Below are 13,576 nucleotides of genomic sequence, written 5' to 3'. Positions count from 1 at the left end.
GCTCAGCACACAGTGTGCACACAGCACCCAGTACAGCACTGACCAATCCAATGCCCCGCAGAAAATTTGGATATTTAACTAGATTGTCTTTGTTTAAGATGGACACTGTCATCTCTTACACCTATTTTAACTGAAAGATGGCACCAAAACCTACTTGTGTTCCAGGACAGTTTCACACAGCCATTACTTTGCCAGATGAAGATTGTTGTCTCAAATTTATCCACATAGGGAGTAGTGTAGCACTCACTAATGCAAACTAAAGCCATAGAAAAATGTTGAAGGTGATAACTTGAGAGAGCCAGGCCAGATTTTCCAACTTAAAAGTCATTTATTGTTTCCATTTCTGCTTCAGTACTGTTTCTGTTCATTCAGAACTTAAAATAAAAACAATTGTCTTGCCATAGGCCTTAGAAACTATGGACAGAGAACCTGTCAATGCCTCTTTTTCACTCTTCATGAGACAGTGTCTCTGCATGTCTTGCTTATTAAGACAATGACTTTTTTTTAATGACAAAATCTTAATTCAGAAACCAGTTTAAATCCATGCTACACTTCAATTGTGTTAGTAGGTATAATATTCCCATTTAATAAAACACTTGGGCATATGTTTCAGTTGTATATGAGAACAGTGCAGTGATCCAAGACATGCTCAAAGTCAAGCGTGTGCATACCCATGATGCCACTCTGTACAGCAAACTGCAAATTCATTCAATTCCTTTCTGGCTTTACATGTAGTTCATATTTCTATGTGATTGGTATTTAGTATTCATTTAGTATTCACCATCTGTAGATAAACAGCAGTCTCTGAAATGCATCTGACTTTTTCCATACTTTTGGCCTTGGTATTTTCATATTACTTTTCTTCTCCAGCCTCATCTATAATTTGGCAGGATCTCACTGCTCAGTGTCATCTGGGAACATAATTAATATCCCATTTCCTCTGTCCCTCACCCCCATCTCCTCCTCCTTAGCTGAGCTTTTAAGGGTGAAAGATGCACATGTGGTTAAACATTTGTAACATAACATTTAAAAGAGCAGATGTCTCAGGGTCAGAACACATTCCTCTCTATCCTACCTCATATATTTACTTCTCCTGCTTAGGTCTTTTTATCAGTGAAACGGGTTTGGAAGGGATTTTTGTCTGATTGCATCCTTTCAAGCGAAAAGCAAATGATTGCAGCACATGAGCTGCAAAGAGAGTCCATGGCAAATATCAGACAATTGTGAAACAAAAGCATCCAGACACGCACATTCACCACAATGAAAAATGATGACAAACTGTGTACATTTTAAAAGCTGGGATTAACAGCAAGCATCCACCTCTCATCATGAGTCATTTCCCAGTTATTTCTGTGCTTGATTGGATCAGCACCTAAGCTGCAAAGCATTTGCCAGGCTCCAGGTGTGTTGCAAACGTATTCCCCTGACATGACCCAGTGAAACCTCATCCTGTGAGTGGCTATGCATCTGAATGACCATATAAACCATTTTCACCAGGTAATATATGAAGGTTGTTGCTTTGTGAATGGGAGAGTCTTCACTCCTGTGTCTATCCACCATTGTACTGACCTCAAGCTTACAGCTTTTTACAACCTTAAAAATGTAAATCATTCCAACTGGACTGCACATAGTAATAAACATATAGGATAGCAACTTCTGCTTGCATTTGTTTGTGCTTTGTGGTATTGTAAGGCAGAGATGTCTAACCTTTTAGAAGCCATTAATGACAGATTCTACACAATTGAAGTTAAAAGAAATCAGACAGTGCTTATGTGCACCTCCCACAATGAGATCCATTAAGTTCAATATATGCACAAATGTCTCATCTATTCCAACACTAGAGCCCAGGACACTTCATTTCACCTGACTATATCCAGCTGAACATACCTAGTTTAATTTGAGTCACCTTGGCTCCTTTTATAATCAAAAGAGAGAAATCGGTACCTCCAAAGGATGAAAAAAGGTAAAACAGAAACATTTCCCTTCCCCCTTAGCTGCAGAGGCAGATTAGCTGAATAGCTTAAATAGCTAAAGTTAAGAAAGCCAGATGGGTTATGAAATCCACCTGTAGTCCATCTCCCTGGTGACAGGATGAATCATTTACACAGTTCATAGGGAAGAAGCAAATCTGTCAAACACACTAGCACAAACACACATCTTAAACATGTACATACCACCATTGCTTTTTTACTGCTTTCATAATTAATACTCTAATCAATAATGCCTATGTTAGGCCTCAGCCCCATAAGTGCATTTCACTTCTCAGTTGTCTCATTAAAGGGAGATGAAGTGCTCACCCGTTTACAATTAAACATATGCTAAGTTCTCACTGGGTTGAAGTCTATTATTTTATAGTTTAGGTACAATTTATTCCCTTCATTGCATAAATTGTTATTACAGCTCTTTTTTTCACTATTATTATTATTATTATTCCTGTTTTGCCAAGTTTTTTCATCTGGGAGCAGGATGTTTTCTTCATGATTCCTAATATAAATTGGAATAAAAATTTAATTTTTAAGGAGTGATTTCAGCAATGTGACCATTAACATAATTTTATTTTTTGTGATTTGAACCTTTTAATTGTAGTTTGTGTGTTTAGAGCTACAAACAGTGATAATCAAAATATATTGGTTTCCCTGAAACTGGTGGCAAAATCTTTCATGTATAATCTAAATCATTTAAATTAAAAAAAAATTAAACCAGCAGTAGTCTCCACCATTCAGGGAACTAGAAGTATATATTATCTGTTCCAGTTATTAAGAAGATTAAAACCCAGTTAAAATAATTTTTGTTTCCTTTCAGCAAGGAGTTCTGGTTTTAAGTGTATAATTACTGTTTTTAAAAAATATTTAAGAGAGTTGAGTTAGTTAAAGATGTTTATGGTAAATATAAAGAAATCACTACTGAATTCCTAAAATGTTTATATTTGTGCTAAGTAATAGTATTTGCAATAAATTATTCCAATAAATTATTCCTTCTTCTCAAGATGGGTCTATTTCAATCACAATTTCTTGTTGTATTCAAAGTTGAATTTCAAATATTAAACAACCTGGTTTTTTGGATCCATAATTTTGTTCCAACTCCAGCTCTGGCCATAGCACATCAGATCAGTTGGTATCAATCACTGCCAGCACCACTCTCTTGCTTTAGTGATGTCAGTTGAAAGATTAACTTAAGACAACACCTTGAAAACAACATATTACACAAAACACGTATGTAGCAAAATCTAATTAAGTTCTGATTCAACCCTGACTGCCTTAAACAACCTGCCTGCCTTTTTTTTTTCCATTGCAGATCATGCATTCTTCTGGGACAGCATTCCGAGAAAGAGCTTGCAAAGGTGACTTCTGTCTTTCCTTTTAACCTGATAACGTTATCAAGGGTAATTCAGATTTCAACTTCACCATTATCTAGTTTGCATTAGAATTCCTTTCTGACTGACTATATTCTCACACAAACTCTTTGTTCTCCCACAGAAAGGTGCTGGGAAGAATCAGGAAGTTTCTACCATAAAAATAATAGATAAAACCTTTTTGATTATGTGTTCTGTCCTTTAAACCAAAAGCAAGATGAAAGAACTTTGATTTAAAAATAGTGTACAGAAGATGTTCTCTTTGACATCTTTTAAACTCACAACTTCTGTTCAGTCTCTTCACTATCTTGCTAAAAGAAACAGAAGATGATGCCCAAGTGACTCTTATCATGTTCCAAACACAAAAAAAAAATCTAATACCATAATAGAAGGCTCCAGAGGTGAGAGCTTTGCCTTTCTAGTTCAGACTTACCCACTCAGAGAGTGGGAGAGGCAGGAAATAAAATTACACTAAAACTTTGACTCATATCTCACTGAAGACTGTCTTCAAACTGAAAGCTTGCTTGAATTCTAAAGAATTATGTGGTGTTCACAATATCTCCAAACTTTGGCAGATTTTTCACTGAATTTCAAAATTCAGATCAAATTTCTCTTCCCTCCACATGACACTTTGGATACATGCTTGATACAGCTGCACGTAGCTATTTTTTTCTCTGCCTGTGCAGGTCTGGCCACCACAAAGTGATATTTGTCCCTGAATTTGTGACAAATTAGCTACCTTTCATTAATAAATGAAGTCAGTAAAGAAAGGGAATGATCCATAAGCTGTGTACAAATGTACTTCCAATAAGTTTATCAAAATTCTTATCTGCCCCATTGTGCAGGAAAATAAGGGATTTGGCATATATAAAGCAATTTTTTTTTTTTTTTCATTTTTTCATTGTCATCAATCAACATGGAAACAGGCAAGTGAATCATGTGCTTCCTTTGGAAATTACTCTGATAACTCTGGAAGCCTTCTACTATTTATTGAAATATCTTAAAAACTAAAATTCATTATATACTCAAATAGATAGGCCAGTTTATCCACATGTATAACTATGGTAAAACACCTGGCCCATCTGCTGGAATCACACAAAGGGTATCATATCATCAGGATGTCATATAACAGCACAAACTATCAGTGAAATACAAAAGATATTTTCTTTAAAACATACATCCACAAGATTTCATAATTGTGATTGTCACAGTTGCTCCAGCTCCAGTGTCTTCTTCCTTGCTTCCCTTTACCAAGAGCCTCATTTCATTTCCTTGGCAACGAAATTGGGTGACTTATTCGCTGAAAATTATTTATGAGAGCTATCTCACCTTCGATTACTGTAAGCTCACTATCAACTCAGATTTGTTCAGTTTTAAAAATTATCCAACTCTTTGCTTTTGGGATCTGGGATTCAATTTTTCAGAAAATTAGGATGGTAGCTTTCTGCAATATCCAATATACCACTGTTGTACAGTGTATTCTATCTAATATTTTCTGACATTTATAATAGTGTTTTCTTAATTCTGGATCAGGACTGAACTTCGGGAAATAAAGCACCAAAAAATGTAAAAAACAATTATATTTACCTGTACAACTCAGTCATTTCTACCAGCTTGCTATATCAACTCTCTAAGACTTTCATAAAGACTCAGTGAAAACCAGTGAAGGCCTCAAAAGAACCAATGATCCACAGTAAGTGACTTAAAAATTACCTGTACTTCTCTGTAAAAGCCATTTTCAAAGTCGCTAGTTTTATTAAAGGCAAATCAACACAAATGTTTGCATTTCTCATTTTAAAAAATCCTAAACAGAAAAACAATGCTTCTGGGTATTATAGGGACTTTGGGGAAATTTATGCAAGTGATTTATTTGTGACATCATTATTTGGTTCACACCGAAGGGTCAATTTCTAGTGGAAAGTACAGGCTCAAGAGAATAAAAGTAGATGTTTACTATAGTAAGCCTTCATGCACTGGGATCACTCATGTTATTTAAATACCATCTGCATCACTCATATATTTCCCCACAGAAACAACGTGGGTCCGTGCATTGTAATGGTACACAGCTGGAAAATCAGGAATGAAGTATAAACCATTCTGAGAGAAATGAGCAAACAATCCCATCAAAATGGTTTTTACTGAGAACAGCTCTTTGTTATTCCAAACTCAATTCTTACTTAAATTCTAAATACTATATTCAATTGATTTAGATACTTAGCTGTTTCCAGCTTTGGTAAATTAGCACTTTTCTTCCACTCATGGGCAAATATTTGATCCATGACTGACAGTGAAATATTATAGAGTCTTGGAATTAGGTGTCACTTAGTTAGAATTGATACATTTCTCTTTACAAACTTTGTGACATTTTTACATGTCATGCAATGCTCTGGCATGTTCAAATCTTCCTGCCAAATTCAGCAGAAAACATTTACAGTCTTAAGGTAAGCATCCTTGAGGGTTTAATACGTCACAGCCTTGTGCATACAATTATCAAGGCCATCAGCATGCTAGAAATATAAACTTAGATGTCAGCCTAAATTTCTGGTTTGTTTCCAAACCTCATTTTGAAGCAAGTCAACACTACCAGATAAATAAACCAAAAGTATTGTGAAAAATTTTTTTAACATGTCATTTCACAACTGATGGAAATGTATACTATTTATACTACTGTACTCTAAAAGCCAAAGCACAGATCTGGAAATGTTGCAGCATCTGAGGATCTTTACTATGAATTTTGCAATACAGGATATTCTCTCAAAACCCTACCTTTTGGAATCACAGGAATAGGCATACAGACAGGAAAAAAAAAAAAAATCAAAATCTGAAACCCAGAAACTGAAAATCAAAGAAGGGAAGGGAGAATTAAGCGATCACTTCAATGTTTTAATTTATTTTAAGGCATTCATGGCCTTCAGTCACAAGCTCTACCTTTCTCTTGCACGTGGAGGTAAAGATAAATTTATTTTAGGTATTGCAGAAATGTGATGCTTGGAAAATAAGCTTCCAGAAACTGGTGGCAAATAGAAACCCAAAAGGCAGTGGTGGAGGGTATTTTTGATCTACATGGCACTAGTGAGCTCCATCACAGCAAGACAAAGCAAACTGCCTGGATAAGAATAATCTTGCACAGCATTGTCCTCTGGATGTGTGCATGTGACATCTTCTGAGATCCTAAATTTAAAACAAACAAAAATATTCCTTCCCAGCATGCCAATAATTTCCAGGTTTACCAAGAATTAATTAGTAAAAATTTAATAAGGCAAGCAACCCTAAATACCCTAAAGGGAGCAACAAGTAGGTGCAAGCCACTTGCAAATCCTACCAATACTACATCTACTCACAGCCTCACAGGGGTGTGTTAATCCTAAAACCACAAAGTTCTTTCCTGCTGAAATTACATATCCCTATTCTATTTAGAAAGCTTTTTCTTAAAGGGAGGGAGAACAAGAAGGTTTGACCTTGCCAATAGTGAAATGTTTCCTGGAGATATTTAATTAATTATCCTACCCACAAAACTAACAGCAAACAAGCCTTCATCTTCTTATATAAATATCAGAATATACATGTGTAAACAGACATAATTCATGCTTTTACATCACGTGGGATGTAACAGTACCTTAGATATGTTTTGATAAAGCAAATCAAATAAGTTATGCTCTTTTTAAAAAAATATTTGACAGGTTCCTGCTCATTGCTATGGAAGGATAGAAACTGTTCGTTGGACACAAGTACTAGTCCCACATTATCTTGCAATTAGAGGTCGCTATCCATCGCACAGGAATGTCCAGCTGATCACAAAGACTATACTGAATGTGTATTTCTCTGGGCACTTTCAGAATCGCAGAAACCAACCAAGGGAAGTATCTTTTAGCTAGCAGTTCTTACCCCTTTTTGAGTTACCATCCCCTTAAAAAGTAGTCCATAAAAACAGTAAAACCTGACAAGGCTTCCCTGTTTTAGTCCTTCTTTACAAATTCCTGAGAAATAAATAATGGATTCTCATTGCTCTCTGATGCTGATGCTAAACATCACTCTTTACAGTCATGTTGTCCAACATTACATTTCCAAACTTTAGATGCCAAGTACATGTTAATAAAGAGTTGGGAGGTACTTTCATTTGTTGCCTTATCGTAAAGACATTTAAAAATAATTAACTCTTTTCTCCTCTCTTTTTTCCCAACACTTTGCAGTTAAAATAATAGTCACAAAAGCAAAACAAAGGCCTAGGAAAGATTTTCTCCTCTGAGAAGTAGCCAATTCAGTGGAAAAGCCTTAGGACCCTGACCTGACCCATCACCTGGGAAACATTAGGTTATTCCCCATCCACTATATATTTTTGTAATTTAATTCATTTTAATGCTACATGAATTGGACAATTGATATTTTATCACTTCTCATGGCAGAAACTCATTAACAGACCACCATCTTTGGTGCCAGTAGAAAGATGACTGTGTGCTATTTGTGATTATATAATAATTACATTATTTTATATATAAAAATACATACATATCTCCAAATAATAGCATAAATCTCATTTGGTCTCTCCTACAGTATTAGGTGGTGAAATGCCAACATCAAAAAATAATTATGTATATAATACCAAATTATGCATCAACACAACTACAGTAATTACAAGTACTACTCTTGCATTCCAACGTGACCCTGTGTAGTGACAGATTAAAACATTAATCTCTACTATACACTCACCAATAAAGCCTTGTCAATCAAGATGACCCAATCTCCAAAAATACAGAGAGTGGAATTTAACACACTGAGAACTGTTCAGTGTGGACCCAAAATTTACAGCCTTGAAAGCATACAAGCTTTAGAAACATTTGCTTTGGTAGAGCAGCATGGCTATATTAGATCTTTCCTGCCTCAGCTTCATCTGACAAAGCCAATAAATGGAAACTGTAGCCATTGCCCACAGTCTTCGCTGATGAGGTGATTGATCAGCTGTATCCCAGTATGAATTAGAAAGCTTTACCAGGTGAGATTCACCTCTCAGAAATCTGCAAAGTTGGGATATTTAGTAATCACCTTTAAAATACAATATACACTTTCCAGAACAGGCATCTATTTATACTGAAAAACCAAGCTGAGTAGCAACTAGTAAATGATTATTTCTTGGATGAATTTGGTGCCTTCTTTCTGTGTGAAATTAATTGCATGTTATTCCATACAACTTCACTTGAAAATAACTGGTGTTTGATAGCGTTATCATGATTACTATACATATATTATTTATGAATGTGTGACCATAAAAAAAGCATCTGTAAATGTGATAATGAATTACTGAATGCTTTTTCAGTGGTATCTTAGGTGAAGATTTTTAACCAAACCCTCCCAGATATATGTAACCCATTCCCCACATACCTTTTCGATTCTCTAATCATCTAGAGCTAATGCTTCTTTTTTTACATCTGGGATGAGACTATCTCTGCAGTATTTGGGAATCTCCAAGCAAATTTAAGTGTTCACCCCTATCTGCATAAAGGAGACAAAGAGACTCACAAGCTGAGCCACTGAGAGTAAGAAAGATGTGTCTAAATATTTCTTATCCTGAGATCTAACTGTGGTGGCAAACATTCTCTTATAGTGTTTATCCCTTAGACATTTTCTTCCAAAATCCCTGACTGCAGCCTTCCTTTTATCTGAGTGAAGTGGGCTGCTCCAGTGAGTTTACACTCCAAGGTAATTGTTTCTCAACTAGATAAACACTTGACAGCAAACACTATATTTCAAACATTGCTAAGCCTGGTACAATACCCTCTAAATGGTGTCAGCAGATCTACTGTTCACTGTTATGTTTACCACAACAGTGCCAGAAAAACATCAAATATCCCCTCAGTTATTTTCTGTCTCCTTTAGTCTTATCTCACCCAGACTGTGATCTCTTCAGAGTGGGAACTGTCTTTATTTTGAATTTTACATGATAACAGGTAGAGTGTCAAAGTTCAATGATTAACAAATTCTGTTAAAGACAAATCCCAGCAGAAGGCAATACAGCACTGCAAAGACTGGATCTTTTTCTAAGGAAGCCCACATGAAACTTTGGACATACTGCACTTTTTTTTACATGTAAATTCCCATTCTGAGCAAGCATACACAAAATTGAGCATGTTTGCACATGCAAGGCTTAAGAATCCTTGTCAAACAAGTATAACCAAACTACTCTATTTTTAAGAAGCTGTAGTAAGTACATTTCTTTTAGCCATATATATACGTATAATTTCTTTTTCCATAGATACATAATCCCAGACTTTCACTAAGGAATGCTATAAAGGCAGCACCATCTAGTGGTACCAAAACCACAATATAGTATTTTCAGTGGCTTCCTTGAAGAGAATTCTATTGAAAACATAGAAGAAACTCTCAAATGAAATTATTTTTCAAATATCCACATGACATCTACATATTGGGTTTTTTTTTAATTCAGCAAGAACATGAATAAATAACATTTGCAAGCTCTTGGTATACATGTACACATTTTCTGTTGCAGGTACTCTTTGAAAGGGGAAAAGGTATGTGAATGGGTGTATTAATCACAGAGGATAAAGTACGTTTCTTTTTATTGTACATATATATAAAAATGTATTTTATAAAATGATCAATTATTGAAATAGTTACTATTCACACCTTTTCTTCCAACTTTATTATTTAATGCTGCAGGTATAAGATTTAGACGAGAACCACCTATACAGACATAAGAAATATTTAGCAGCCCTGGACCAGTTAATATTCTCCAAGACACATTCCAGTGAGTCTTAGTTTATCTTGCTTCAATATATACAGTCCATAACAGAGCCAATCACTTTGCAAAAATCAGAAGGGTTCAATGTGTAAAACCAGTTGTTTTCTGCAGTGACTGCATTGGCATATGTATTTACATCTGTGCTAAGTAGCTGTACAGCGCTGTGACTATCACTTGGTAGCACTTTGAATCATCCTACCATCTGCTTTTCACATGGCCCTGTAAATCCTCTATTGACACTTCTGTGACACTTCAGGAGGTGAAAAACTCTCCAATGCATCTGCTACGAAGGGAGCCTGCCAGCACAAACTGGCATTGTTCTGAAACACCAAGAACTGGGGATTTGTTGTAGCTCTTCTGAGTTTTTCTCTGGGCATGGACAGGGTAAGTTTGACTTTACGAAATACGTAAATCATTAGTAATTATATGATAGCATTTTTTAGAGTTATGAGCGTTATGTGACAACATGACAAAGGAAGGAAAAACCTCAGTGATCAAAACCAGCAGTGGCCTTTTTTATATATATTGTGGGAATAGTACACACATCAGGCACCCAAACTGCTCGTCTCATTCCATTTCTCTCAGCCTGAGCCATCCTACATGCAGTCCACAGCTCACCTCTCTAGTTCCTGGACTTTGACCTCATGTGATATTTGGTATAGCCCCACATACACCACTTTGAGTGGCTCTCCCACTTCCATTCCCAGTCCCATGTAACAGCACAGCTTTTCTGTTTCTACCTCCAAATACACTCCCAGTGCCTGCTCCTCTCATAGTCACAGCTGCCAGGCATGCTACTCTTCATTTTCACAGCCTCATCACTTCTGGGGTATTTAAGGAGCTCCAAAGTTTCATTCACCACTGGCATACAATTTTGCTGCAGTTGTGACAACTTCAGCACTGACCCCATAGATTCCTGTCACATCTATGAACCTACAAGACAGTAAGGAAAAACAGAACAGAATGACTGAACAGAGTAACTTTAGTTAAATAACCACTTTATGGAACTCTTTTTACCATACTCCATCATTTCATGGCTGGTTGGGAATATTTGGGGGGTTTTTTGTCTTCATCCTGTCTCACAGTAAATTTGTTCTAAACTTTCATTCTCCTGGTGGCTAAAAACTTTCTGCACCAGTTTATTCATTGCAATTGGTCATATTGGCTTTGGAAAAACATTCCTTTTATCTCAAGAAGTAAACACCTTAACTTAAAAGTATTTGAGGAGAACATTCCTGTTCTCTCACAACATTCACTTTTCTAGGCTAACTACATAAAAAATTTTGAGGATACATTTTCACTACCTGTTATCTGATCCAACTGGAAGGAGTAAAATCAACTCAGCAGTTTTGTGTCCAAAGAAACAAGTTCTTGTAAGCCCATGGTTACAGAGCTTCCAGATGTGCCAGGGCTTGATCTGCAAGCAAACCAAAGGGAGGCAGAGGAAACTATTAACCTGATAATCTTAGTGTTTTATAACCTGTTCAAATCAAACTCCATCTTTCTTGAATACTTAAGCGCACTGTACAGAGCATTCAAGATGAAGTATCTCTGATAGAGATTGGGGAAGAATAGATAAGACTGCATCTCATTCAGTGTGAGCTGTATTTATCATTATTCCAACACACTTGCAGTTTCTAGTCACCTTTGATTACCTAGGCCTTCCTCTACACTTTTCATTTTCTACTGTTGAGCTCCTCAAATAAATTATTTTTATTCCTTACATACATATCTTTTGTTATTAAATTCCAACCCATTTCTCTTACACTCTGAGTTCTATTTTTGTTGTTGTTTTGGTTTGGTGTGATTTTTTTTTTACACTTCATATTCTAATTCTTTATATCATTAATACTCTTCTATGTATTAAGCAATTAATCAAAACATTAACATTAGAGTCAGTCCTAGGGTATTTCTTGAGTAACTTTGCCAGTATCTTTCCTCCAGAATGACAGTATCCTTAACATAATATTATCTCACCTTCTGCCAGGTTCATGACACACCTTAAATTCTTGTAAGAATCCCCATATTTTCTAGCTGCACTAGCAATATCCCATGAAGCAGTGAACCTTCCAGTTCTATACAACAATTTAAAAACTTTATTATGCTAAAGAAAAATGCAATTATTAATAGTCATTAAAATAAGACTCAGAACTTGTAAATTCTATATAAATATTTTATTATGTATAAAAGACAACTTACATGGGCAGATGCTCTATTCAAACAATTACAGGCTTTCTGTTATCATGAAAAGATACAAATGTTTTAAAAAGCATTTTAGAATGCCTCTTCCATCTTCTACAGTGATGTGTAACCAAGGCCCTGATACAAGCAGCAAATGTACTGCAGCGTAGCAATGGCTGGTGTTTCTAACGATTCTATGACAATGCAAAAGGAGGGTACCACGGGGAATCCAGATTTGGATTCAAGGCAGGAGCTCTTTGTCTCCAAATCAACAAAACCAGGCAAAGTTATGGAGTCAAATACTCAATCCTCAGACTTTTGAACAGACCTTCGCAAAACATCTCCTTTGGGATGTCAGCTGGCTCTGAAAAATGCAGCTCTTCTTATTATGTTTTGGATGGACACAATTGAAAAAAACAATGGGAAAGAAAAGAAAAAAAAGGGAATAATCTGAAGCCCTAGAAAACAGCATCAGAAGGCAAGCTTGTTCAAGAAATATACCCTTCACAGATTCCCTGGTTTTCTTATAGGATGTATATATGCTCATCACAGGAATAACATTTTAAAGTCATCGTATAAGCATTTAATCCATTCACAGAACAGATGAATTTTGCTTAGCGTTATTATTTTATATACCAGATCCATACAAAGGACATTTTGGGTTTCTTTTGTCAAGACCTTGAAAAGGCACTACAATAAGGAATCAAAATACTACAAGGATGTGACTGTAGTAGTTGGCTCTGTGGAATTTCATGTACACCATTAAAGGTACAGTGTGTTATTTAATTTCTAACCTGTCTGTGACTTCTTATGGGTGGATGAGCAAAGAAAAAATTTGTAATTTTAAAAACTGAGGTGCACAACTTTTGCTAACTTTGCTTATAGTTGAAAAATTTATGATTGTTGGAATGTAAACTACCTCCCAAACAACAACCAGAGCCTGACATGTAAACAGTGAATTATACATAATTACATATGCATCATATCCTACATGCAGTTTTGAGTGTTATTGAAGGCATAGCATGGACTCAAGGTATAAGGTTTCTCTCACAAATGAGAAAGTAAGATCAGTGCAGTGATACTGAAGTTATCTAAAGTATCATGCAAGGGACAGTTTTCTGTTAGTTGTAGCGGCAAAAATAAACAAACAAACAAACAAAAACAAGAAAAAAACTTTCAGGTATCTACTCCTTGCATTAGACACTAGATAGTAAAAAAAACACACCAGCTCCAAATACTTCAGTAGTCACATTTCCATCCTACAGAAGGTATATTTGTATTTGCCTATG

Source organism: Empidonax traillii, unplaced genomic scaffold (genome assembly GCF_003031625.1).
Source record: "Empidonax traillii isolate 1590-97213 ecotype Southwest subspecies unplaced genomic scaffold, ASM303162v1 scaffold5:size3517227, whole genome shotgun sequence".
Taxonomy (NCBI): Eukaryota; Metazoa; Chordata; class Aves; order Passeriformes; family Tyrannidae; genus Empidonax; species Empidonax traillii.
The sequence above is the reverse complement of the archived record's forward strand: the minus strand, read 5'-3'. Positions refer to the sequence as shown.